Source organism: Platalea leucorodia (genome assembly GCF_965183815.1).
Source record: "Platalea leucorodia genome assembly, chromosome: 3".
Taxonomy (NCBI): domain Eukaryota; kingdom Metazoa; phylum Chordata; class Aves; order Pelecaniformes; family Threskiornithidae; genus Platalea; species Platalea leucorodia.
Window position 1 is genome coordinate 116,963,499 of NC_138825.1, and position 12,336 is coordinate 116,975,834.

Sequence of the window (12,336 nt, forward strand, 5' to 3'; positions counted from 1 at the left end):
TCATTCCTCTCATTGACTTTTACCAATCTCTCACTTTTCCTGTGTTATACATTGCTCCATTTGACCTCTGCCACACACTTACATTCACTAGAATGTTCTCAACTCCCACTTCCAATTTGCTAGCCAAAGTCAAGATTCAAGGTATATAATATCCCAGACCTTTAGCCTTAACGGACGTACCATTTATCACCCGTCATTATAGGATGAAATGAAAATTATAAGTTGCTGATAAGAATGTAAACATTTCTCTCACACTAACATCCAGATTGTTCCAGTGAGCACTGGGACCCTAGAATAAAGATGTGTTGTGCAATTACCACATCGGGGAGAACTGTCTGAGGACAGTGTTCGTTGATGGCATTTTCTCCCCCAAACTGCCAGCATTTGTTATCTTGGGAGCATACTGAAATCGTTGTGCCATCCAATGGTGCAGTAATGTTTTTTTAATGGTATTTTCCAGTGCATTAAGACACTAAACATCTTTGGAGCTGTCTGGATAACTGATACAGAAAAAAAAAGGAGCCTCAGCATACATTATGATAGTTTTTCCATATTTTATGTGGCTGAACTAGATTCTAGATTTCTTTATAGGAAAGTCATTGCACATCTTAGTGCACCTCTAGAAAGTTACTGAACCCACTTTCTATCAAGTTGTATGTATTTGTTGTTAATCTCCTGCAGCTTGAAGCAATTCTCATGTACTCAGGGTATTTCAGATCTGACTAGAACACAAACACTCATTAATCAGAGCCATTAAAGAGATGGCTGTTGGCTAAGTTTCCTGGAACTTGAATGGGAGGCCACCCCAACCGTCTTCGTTACTTGATCCACACCAGCAGTAATTTGATGTTCTCTCCCTGCAGATACTCTGCCAGAGGAAAGGCTATTTAATGTTGCATTTGGACACTTTCTTCCCGATGTCTCTCTGGTGGCAATCGCAATAGGAAATGTGCCATTTACCCTGAGGGAAGCACAGCACCATGGGTTTAAGATTTATGAAACTCTCTTTCTTAATAGAACAAAACGATTTATCCTGGAAGTCTCTTTTGATGATCCGTATGTCCTAAAGGAGGTAAGATATAGCAGGTCACTTCAGCAGCTGAGTGGAGGAGGTAGGGCAGTCCCTTTTCAGAACATAGTCTGGCTTTTATTAACCAACAACTATTCCTTGATCATAAAGGTGTCAATGAATCTGAGCTCAACTGAATTAAGATTAGAGACTTTTATGTCCCCACCTTACTCTCCCTAGGTCTCTGGGAGACATGCAGCATCAAGTGTGATTAGATGGTATGAAATATGACTTCCTTTAGTGTCTGTCAGCATGGCTAATGTCCACACGCCCAGCAGGAAGAGGTTTGTCAAAGCTCTATTAAATGCTGTCCCTTGAAATAGGAGTTCCTTGGAAAAATAAATCAATTATTGCAATCCTGAAAACACCAGTTACCAACATCCAGTAATTCCTGAACCTACTGTTTATGCAGAGCCATTTGACCACTGGCACAGGCCATGCAACGTGCGAGCATGAACAGGCAGGCTCAGGGTATTCTAAATGTAACTTCGTTAAGCTTCAGACCATTTGTAATCTAAATATTTGTTAAAAGTATAAACTCACAGAGGGAATTCAACCCCTCATTTCAGTGGGAGGATGCATAACTGCAAGTCCTCTACCACTGTTTCAACCAAATCACACAGAGCTGCAATGCTATTTTCTGTTACAAGGAACAACACTGTGAACGCACAGGATCAGGTCTTGCGCAAATAGTTTTCAGGCTGCAGTCAAACCACAGTTAAATTGCATTAAGGATCAAAGCAAGCCAAAAATTTTCAGAAGTATTTCTTTCAGGTTGAACAGCAGGTTTTGCTTTGGGAGCACTTTTAGTGAAGTAAAGAAGGACATTGAGATGGATCTCTCATAGCATCTCCTCACACCTTCTGCTTTACTGATTACTTACTCTCCTGGGTTCAGCCCACACTCTGAGTAAAGAAGAATAAGGATTTGGACCCGGATCTCCCTCTATGAGCTTTCACCAGTGGGCTACAGAGGAAACACCACTGTGTTCACATCTGCCTCCATTTTCTGAACAGGCACTACATTCTCCACATTTATGTTTGGCTGAAAGAGCTGTTGAATCCAGTCCAGATTTCTGAATAGTTTTAGGCAAACTGAAGCGATGTTTTTGGAGACTGAGCTATTTGCAGGGGAGAGGAGGGTGTTGGAATAATTGTTTAGTGCTGCTCAACATATACATGCCTGTCTGTGCTGGAAGCCATTGCTACTGCAGCCTTACACTTCTCTCTCTTTCAGTATGTGAATAGAAATGAAACAAGATATACTCTCCTTGTTAACTACACTATGAGCGTGGGTCCGGAGATGACACTCTATTATCATTCAGCAGAGGTGGAGTGTGTGGTTGCTGATATCGGTAAGCTTTCCCCTGATATTAACTGGTTTGCATCAACAGCATGGATCAGATTTTCATTGAATTCAGTGAGAACGGCATTAGACTGAGGATGAGAGCTTTTGGGAAAACCCCACCCTTCAATAGCTCATTATTGGTAACATAGCCAACTTGCTGCTTTTCTGATGGCAGGTCTTCTGCATACTGGCAAGACAGTCTGCCCTCGAGACACTGAGAGCAATAAAAACTAGTGTGTAGAAGAAGTTGGCTTGCAAACTCAGTGAACAAGATGCCTTATAACTTGAACATACATCTACTGGCAAAACTTTCAGACATTGCTATGAGTTTCAGTTTGTCCTCAAATGCAATTCTGCCTCTGAGTCCAGGGCAGAACTCAACTGACTCAAATAAATTGCTGTGAACTCCAAAGACAGCATTTCTGTAAGGAGAAAATCATCCACTAAGTGATGTACTTAGCAGGTTACTGAAACAGTCAGGAGGTCTGATTGATTGGTACTTTCTCAAACTTCTTAGATTTTGGATGCCGTGAAGGTGACAGAGTCTCCTCACTGTCCTATTTTATCTTTGAAATAGCTCTGGCTTCAACCCAAAGAAGGCAGACCAAAAAAATAGATTTACATACATAGCTCAGCTTGCCTTACTGAAACAGTGAGTAGTCCTGGAAGCAGGCTGGCAGGCCACTGCTGAAGCATGAGGATTCCCAATCCCATCGCTTGTAAGCTGCTACATCCACAACACAGCCAAAGCCCTGCCGACGATGCCAGTATGCACGTAAAGGCGCTGCTGCAGTGCCAGTGCAAAATTTACCCATGATAGAAATTCCTGCCTGGGACAAACATCATCGCTCAAACCTTCCTTCGTTGCTAACTCTTCATCCCACCTTCTTCCCGCAGAACTACCAGAAGCAGCTGGTTACTGTGATAAAGAAAACCTGTATCTAGCCATCCCTACTTTTGGCTTGCACCAGTATTGGAACCTGTATCTTGGCAACAAGCTCCTGAATCGGCATGTTGCGCTTACCAATGGGTATCATCTTGCAGCTACCAATTCTACACACCTGATCTTGCAAATACCTCTGTTTGCTGTGGGAGTTATCTATGAGGTACATGAACTGTATAGTAAAGCCTTCTTTAAAGCACATATAGGACTGTTTGCTCATACAGCCACAGGCCTACAGTCACAGCTTATAGTGCTGTAGTATTACACATATTGGAAAACCTCCAGAGGGAAGGACTCTAAGCCAGTGCAAGTAGGACAAGAGGTATGGGACATGGACCCTTCTGGTAACGCCATGTGTTATGTAATCTGCAGTGCTAAGTTGTCTCTAAAAGATATGCACCAAGTCTTCAAAAACAAACTCCTCAGTATTTTTAGTAAGATGAGGCAAAATGTCCCATCTGCACTGAGCCAGAAACAATATTTCAATATGGCTTTTATGAAAGAAGCTCTTTTAAAGGAGCATTTTGTAGAAATGTTAAGACATCGCAGGGGAAAATTGATGCTGTAATAAACATCTGAACTATTCTACAACAATCACCCAAAATTTATCTCTGTGACAGTGACCAATTAATTCATACAAGAAAACTTCTGCCCCCGTATTGCATCAGGCTTGAGTCTTCACACTGACTTAACACTTGTGACTTGTTAGTATTCAAGCAGTACAAACTAAAGAGCAGAACTTTGTACACATGGATCACGTGCCTTAACAGGAGACCTCTTCCATCCCCTCTTTCACAGGAAGTGTCCTTTCAGAAAATTAAAGCAAGGTTTGATGTTTCTCTAAGGAAAGTGAGAACTATGGAGACCTTACAGATGTTCTCCGTTAGCTGCAGTTTTCATTCTTCAGCATTTATAAGTAAGTAAGTCATACAACTGATCAACCAATAAAAAGATCTGTGATTCTTTCCTTGAGTTTATAATCAACTCTGATTTTCTCAGTATGCCACCCAGATGGTACCATAACAATATCTGCCCAAATGAAGACAGTTCCTGCCATTGATATGAGTAAAACCAAACTAAGGGATAGCTCTTGCAAGCCTAGAGAGTATAATGAAGGACATGCCTTCTTCAAGTTCCACGTCACTACCTGTGGCACTTCAGTAAGGGTAAGCCCATGGCCGGAGCAGATACATCTGCTGAAAGTCTCTGTCTCTCCTGCATTTTCTCTTTTGTTCCCCTGCCCCAGCTCCTGAGAAGATTCGATTTTTAATGAGCTTCCCATATGCACAGTTTGAAGGTGATCACATTATTTATGAAAATGAAATCTCTTATGAGAAAGAGACTCTTCCAGGACAGAGCATACCAATAATCACAAGAGATCCAGACTACAGGTAGGAGCTGCTGCTCACTGACACTGCTCACTTTGGTACAGCTGCTGGAAAGTAAAAGTGAACACAAAAATTACCCTTTCTCCTATTATAGACTAACAGTCTTGTGCTACTATCGAGCAAAAGAGACCGTAGTGCTAGGTGCCTTTGCTAGTGATCCATCCACATCACCTCCCTTTGGCTCCGGTACGATGGTACCAAGATCAAATATTGCAGGTAGGCAATTCTCTTCCTCCATTTTTAAACTTCTGTGACTCTTTCAGTTGTAAGTTTGCTTGTTAAGACATGCCCTGCTTCCTACTAAAGAACCTCACCAACATTTCCTTTTCTGCAGTATACAGAAGGATAAGACAAGCCTTGAATGTAGTTTCAAGAGTGTCCAAAGGTAAGTCTTCTCCTACGAAAATCAGAAAATTTCCAAATATGTTCTAATTTAAATAAAATTAAACAACAATAAAATCCCCTGATGTTTTCTCGAGATGAATCTTTCATGGAATTCTACGAGCCTAACGTGGCAATACTCAAGCGACCTGTGGAGCCTGTGTTTCTTGAGGTGGAGCTGAAAGACGAGAGCCCCGACACTGAGTTATACCTGGAAAACTGCTGGGTAACCAGGTCTCTGGACTTCAACAGCACCCCAAGATGGAACATCACTGTGGATGGGCAAGTAGTTATTGAATGATCAATGCGCTCATCAGCAAAGCCCTAATTTCTTCTAGATCTGTTGACCTGTTCTTTCAAATAGGTGTGAGATTAACGGCAGAGAGTATGTTGCAGAGTTCTGTCCAGTAGCTGTTAGCCCCAGGGTGAGACACCCTTCTCATTTTAAAAGGCTAGCAGTAAGGACCCTGGCACATCGACCGGAACAGGTAAGATTAAGTGAACGGATCACCTCCCACGCATGGACCCTATCCTCTACGCTTCTTAAGACCAGTTTAAAAATAGCCAATTTAAACACCTTGTGGACTTAAGACCTAGCCAGCATTCAACCCAAGTAGCCTGATAGGTATGCAGCTTTAATTTAGTTCTCTTCTCAAATCTGCTCTGCAACACAGTTTCAGTGACTTGAGATTGGACTAGCTAGAGTAAACAAGAGTTTGGTATGTAAATATGATTTTTATATGGCGTTTCTGACTTTTTATAGGATCGGATTCATAGCACTTCAGCTCAGAATGTCTAGAACAGAAAAGTCAAGTTAGATGCCATAATATCCACATGAAGTTCAGCTCTGTTGTCTCTCACCCATCCCAGCCAGTCAACCATCTCCCCCGATGCCAGCCCAATGGGCAGGGAAGCAGAGGCATGTGGGTCTGGTCTTACACTTTTGAGGTTCTGTGCCCCTCTAACAGGTCTAAGAAGAGCAAAGAAAACCCCAGGACAGTCACCTGAGGATGCTTTGCTTCTAGTGCACCCAGTTGCATGGATTCTAGCACATGTACTGTTACAAGCCATGGCAGTACCCCTGCCTGGGCAGCTTAAGTAACCACATAATTTTTTGACTTGGCCTTTCATAAGCAGTTCAACTCGTGAACTTGCTAGAAATGAACATGATGCAATTCTGGCTTGTGCTGCTGCCTAAGTGCGCAGCTGCATCTAGCACTAGATTGAGTTTCTGTCTAGCTTTGATGCATAGCCTCACTGCAGCTCATGAGGTTTTAACTTCTCCTGTCTCAGCCTCTCAGTTACCAAACTGCCCAAGGGCTTCTTTGACACCATATTTGAAATTCAAGGCAGGTTCAGCTAGAAGGTGCTGCATGCAAGTGGTCAGACAAGCCTAAGTCTAATCAGCTCTAACTTCTGCAAAAGACAAAACGATGATCTGCAAAGCAGGATGTGATATGGATCAAGTGGTACTTTTTCTTCCTCTCAGGTGTATGTGCACTGTTTGGTGGCAGCGTGCCGTCCCACCAACATACCACCTGGGAGCCCCTGCAGAGGACAGAGCAGCACAAGCAGGGAAAGGAAGGGTAGGTGTTCAGGAGAAAAAGAGCCATTGCAAAGCACTCCTGACCTGATGTTTTTAAGGGATTTAGGGCCTCTGGTTTTGGCATCTGAAGTGCCTTGAATATGGACTGTGTAACATTACCTTTAGTTCATAGTTTAATACATTAGCACTTAACGTGCAGCATGTATGTATTCTTTAAAAAATACACAAATACACTGTGTATCATTCTCAGCCTTTGCAGGTCACTGCTCAGCCATTCTCCAGGGCTACGTACTTGCTGGACCAGTCCAGAGTGTTGATCCAGATCTAAGATGACACATGTAAACTAAATTTGGTAAGAACACCAGGCCCTGCTTACTCACCTAGACAGGTCACCACGCTTTGTGGCACAAGCGGTGCACAGCCTGTCCTTCAAGACCTTAGAACTCTAAGTTCTGGGACATGAACAAGGGAACAGGCAGGGTTTGCAGTCTCCTGGTCTAATCTTGAGCCCATAAGAGAGGGAAGAAGGAGAGCTACCTGCCAAGCCAAACACAGGTGGCATAGCTCTGGAGAAGATGCCAGCAGTAGAGCAGGGCATGTTGGAGTTGGGCTGTAGCAGGCAGTTTTGGAACCAGATATTATTTCAACAGATTTTCAACTGGACTACCCCCAGTTCAGAAGAAAATGGATCCAAAATTTTAGAAACAAACACTAAGGCACAAATCACTGCCATATTCCAAATTCTTTTGAAGGGCCCAAATCCTCCAGACTGTTAGGGTTTACCCTATAGCTTCATCTGCCCTTGGAGAACCAGAGCTGTTCATCCGTGTGCTCCAGCCTCACTCCTCACATCACTGTGTGTGTGTCTCCAACAGCACCTGAAGGCTCTGCTGTCCTGGCTGCTTTCCAAACGGTGTAACCAGACACAGGAGCTACCTCTTTCAGTGACCACCAGAACTACCTTGCTTAAAGGGAAAAGACCAGATGGTGGGACTCGGGACAGCACCACAACACTGGAAAGTGCTAGGGTCTGCTAACAGGATTAGTAAATGTTGTAACCTCTGTTGTGGCTCTCCGAAGTGGCTACAAAAGAAAACTTACCAGAAAATAACCCAAGGCTGCAAAATAACAGTTCTTGTTTCTTCCAGCTGTTGAAATACGGACTTGCAGATCACTAAAATTATTCCAGCCCTGATTACGGCTGCTTCTTGTAATATTTCATAAAGTGACTGCCAATCCTCCCATGTGAATGTAAAGCGCAAATCCGAAAAATCAAATAAAAATGCATTCAAAGTAATGTAAGTGCAGAACATCTCCTTGCTAATGTGCAACAGCAACCATCTGGTGTACCAATGTTGGCTCCAAAGAGCCAAGCAATTTGCTACTTAGGGCCTCTTCCACGTGCAACGCAACAGCATATGTTTTTTTTTCCCATTAATGCGGATTTTTGTCTATAACATCGCATTGACCTGAGCACCTTGGAAACCTGTTAGTTCCTCACTTTCCTCTCACCTGCCCCTGTGTGGAAAAGGCTAACTACAAAATGGGAGAAGACAGATACTAACATGAGTAAAAAGGACAACTTATCTGGTATTTTGTTTTCTGTGCCCACAGAAAACTTTTTTTTTTTAATTATTTTCTAGAGATCAAGGACAAACCAGACACATGACCACCTGTAATCACTCTCGGGAGGTGCCTACACCGTAACTGAAGGTGTGCCTGCTGTTCAACAGCAGTGAAGAGGGGGCAGTTGCGCCGATGCCGGCTAACAGCGCACACGTGTGCAGTCTCCAGTGGGTTTGCACAGCTCGTACAGCCTCGGTCTTCACAGGCTGGCTGGTTACACACGCTGATTAGCGCATATACGTGGCACGCTTCCCAAAAGCTGCAGTCATGCCTGTGCTGATTGCTGAATAAATGTAGTCTTAAAGCTGTATCTACTGAAGGACTAAGTTTTGTAAAAAGGAATCGGAGGGTTCTGGGATCCCAAGACCCCTTCAGCAGCAGCCTGGGAGATGCCTTCCCCTCTGCTGTAGGAGCAGTGCACTCTACCGTCCGGAGCTGACACTGCAGAGTCAAGCAAGCTTACTGCTCCCACGCGTTTTCCAAGAGAGCACATTCCCCATTTTTAATGTTAACAGCAACAAACTCATCAGTTTAGGTTAACTTTCTGCTAATCTAAAAAGCAGTCCTTTTGAAGTTTGCCAACTGGGATGAAGGTTTGTCCTGGTTTCAGCTGGGATAGAGTTAATTTTCGTCTTGGTAGCCGGTATGGGGGCTGTGTTTTGGGTTTAGGATGAGAACAATGTCGATGATACACTGGTGCTTTGGTTCTTGCTAAGTAGTGCTAAGCTATCTCTGAATAGGTGCTAAGTGGCGCTCACAGTGGTAAAGGACTTTTCAACTGCCCATGCTCTGCCAGGTGCACAAGAAGCTGGGAGGGGGCACAGCCAGGACAGCTGACCCAGACTGGCCAAGGGGCTATTCCATACCATATGACGTCATGCTCAGTATATAAGCTGGGGGAAGAAGAAGGAAGGAGGGGGACACTGGGCATGATGGCGTTTGTCTTCCCAAGTAACCATTACGCGTGATGGAGCCCTGCTTTCCTGGAGATGGCTGGACACCTGCCTGCCGATGGGAAGTAGTGAATGAATTCCTTGTTCTGTTTTGTTTGCGTGCACGGTTTTTGCTTTGCCTATTTAACTGTTCTAATTTATTTTACTTCAATTATTAAACTGTTCTTATCTCAACCCACGAGTTTCCTCCCTTTTACCCTTCTGATTCTCTCCCCCATCCCACTGGTGGGGAGTGAGCGAGCGGCTGCGTGGTGCTTAGTTGCTGGCTGGGGTTAAACCACGACAAGGTTAAATAATGATGACTAAATGCTAGCTCTTCTTTTCCCGGTGCTCACAGGACACACTCTAGTTCCACGCAGATGAGCATCAGGTCTGGCGTTGCATCGCTAAGGTTCACTCGCTCTGCAGTCTTGCAGAGCAGATTCAGGTAAACTTGCCTGCAGCAAGTGGGATATCCCAGATCTTTCCCTTTTTCCCTGGAAAGCCAGGAAGGGGTCCAGCAGCATTCCATACCCATCCACCCACCACCCAGCAGATGGGGAGACCTTTCTCTTCCAGATACATTGGGAGGGAAAGGGAGGTGAGACAGAGCTGCATTCCCATTTCAACAGGCATTTCAGGTTCCTACATTCTCACAGACAAGCCAGAGAAATTCCACATCCTTGGTTTCCTCCTCCTGCCTCGGCTGCTGTTCATGGCAGATGATGGTTTTTTCACACGTGCGTTAGGGTTAGGCACTCATTGTTTAGCTTCGAGGGTGTCTTTCCCAAGCTGTGATTCAGCCATGCTATTGCATGGTGTATTGCTCTGCATCTAGGTTCTCCTGGGATTACTCTCTCCTCTCAGGCGTTGCAGCTGGAACTTCAGCACCTAACTCATGTCCTAGATTGCAGTTTTCAGGCCTATGGGCTTAAACTCTTTCTTGACTTAGGCTTTCAGGAACCATTCTGGTCATACCACTATAGTTGAACAAGCCTTCATTATTCAGCCAATGCAGAGAAAAGGAATTAGGACGGTGCGAGAGAGACATTAAATGCCCAGATACAGGCACACAGGAGTCCCCATACAAGCCTGGAAAGCACTAAACTTTGGATCAGCCTTTTCCATAGCAATAGGAGTTAGGTCGAAACCTACTGTTGCACTGTCTATGACAGAGTTGGACTAGCTGTTCCTTGCTGGGAGATGAAGTTATCCTTCAGGTCCATTTCACATGCGTATTGTACAACACAAAGACACTAATGATGAAAAACCTGATGGTCATGGGCTGTAGGAAGCGATGCTGTGGACTGCATCCAATCCCTCCTTGCTCATCGACTACAGGGATCCTACAAGGAAAATCTTGAAAACAATTAATCTTCAGAAACAGACTAGAGTTCAACTCAAACGACCACAACATGCTGCTAGGTGGGCCTCCACCTTGACCGGATCTCACAGCAAACTTTTTTCCTAAAAAGCAACCAACCCTTGCATCATGCATGAAAGCCATGGGTTGAGGTTGAATCTGTTCTACTGCTCCAGCCTCTGCCTCTATTAAAATGATCAGGCAGACCGACAATAATCTGCTAACACGAAAGAATACAAAATATTATCCTTCTACTAGCAACCTTCAGTTTTGAACATTGTTTTTGCCTCTTTCTGAACCTTTCCCTTTCTGATAGTCAGGGGAGAGTATGACCTGCATAGCTGAGCTTGATTGATACAAAGGCATTCATTCCCCACAAAATTTGACTAGTGCACCTTTGCACTACTAATTTATTTTTTACCAAGGTTACCTACTAAACAGGACAGTGCGTAGTGCAGTCCTCAGTTGTAACAGCCCCAGATTTTCAAGTTTTTAATGCTGACTTACCTCTGTTCTCCACTCGGAGGGAAAGCACATGGAAGAAGAACATATTCCGGCCACTTGACGACCCAGCCCTTTCCCCTCAAAGTGCCGCAGCTTTCCCTTTGGAACGGCTCTCCTTGTTCCCCACACTGCATCTCACGCTAAAAGTATATGAAACACTTCTCGTACTGCTCTGTGCCCTGCTAACCTGGGATTTTGTCATCTTTTCCTACCTTTCTGCAAAAGCAAGGGAAAGGCCTTGCAACACTGCAAGCGGGGCGACAACTCCTCCTCCTGTGGTTCAGTAGGACAAATAGGGTACTAAGGAAAAGCGTAAGGCGATGATGTTATTCTTTGCCTTGTTCTCTGAGCAAGTAAGATCTTAGACACTGTTGTTCCAGATACTGAAGAAAAAATCTGTAATTATTGAGGAAATCACATATTTTTTACAAGTTTAGAGGTAAATCACCAGGTGAGAACACTGTTACTCGTTGCCAAATTAATCCCAGCTATGGGAACAAACTAAGCGGAGGGGCTGCCAGGGAAGGCTGTGTGAAGGAAAGAGTCAAGGGCGTTTGGAGAGTACGTTTATAGGTAGGAAACCTTGGGAAAATGGCTGTGAATTATTCACGTCTGAAATATTTCTGGCCAGAGTAAAGAGACAGTCAATGCACATTAGCAGCAACCACCTGTTGGACTTACTGGTACGGCGCCACGACTTTGACTAGCAAGCGCTTCGCAAGGGCGCTGGGGCGGGCAGACGGGATCGACCCAGACGCTCTACCGAGGTTTATAATTTTCAAGCAGAGACAGCTCCTAAAGCCCGGTGAAGGTGTAAAGCCACAGTACCTCTGCATTGCGAGGCATCCAAAGCACACAACCCCTGCTCCTTTTACAAGCTGAGAGGTTGTCTGAATTTCATGCGGAAACACTACATAAAAAGAATTTTACTACTCTCCGTTAGACTTTTAATTCTTAAAGGATTATGAACGGGAAACCTTGAGGGACAAGAGGAGTTACTAAACACATCCTCTTCTTCAAGTTTTTTTATATCAACAATGGTGGTTTATACAGGCCTGAGTGAAAGAACACCACAAAATACTATTTCATAATTTCAGACTGAAAACCCCAATTAGTCTTGTGATATCAAGCCAAAGAACTAAGTGACTCATGTGCACGTGAAAGGGGAAGATGCGTGTGCTAACATTACTGGCCAAAATTACCTTGAAAGAATTCCAAATTATGCCGAAATGCACCA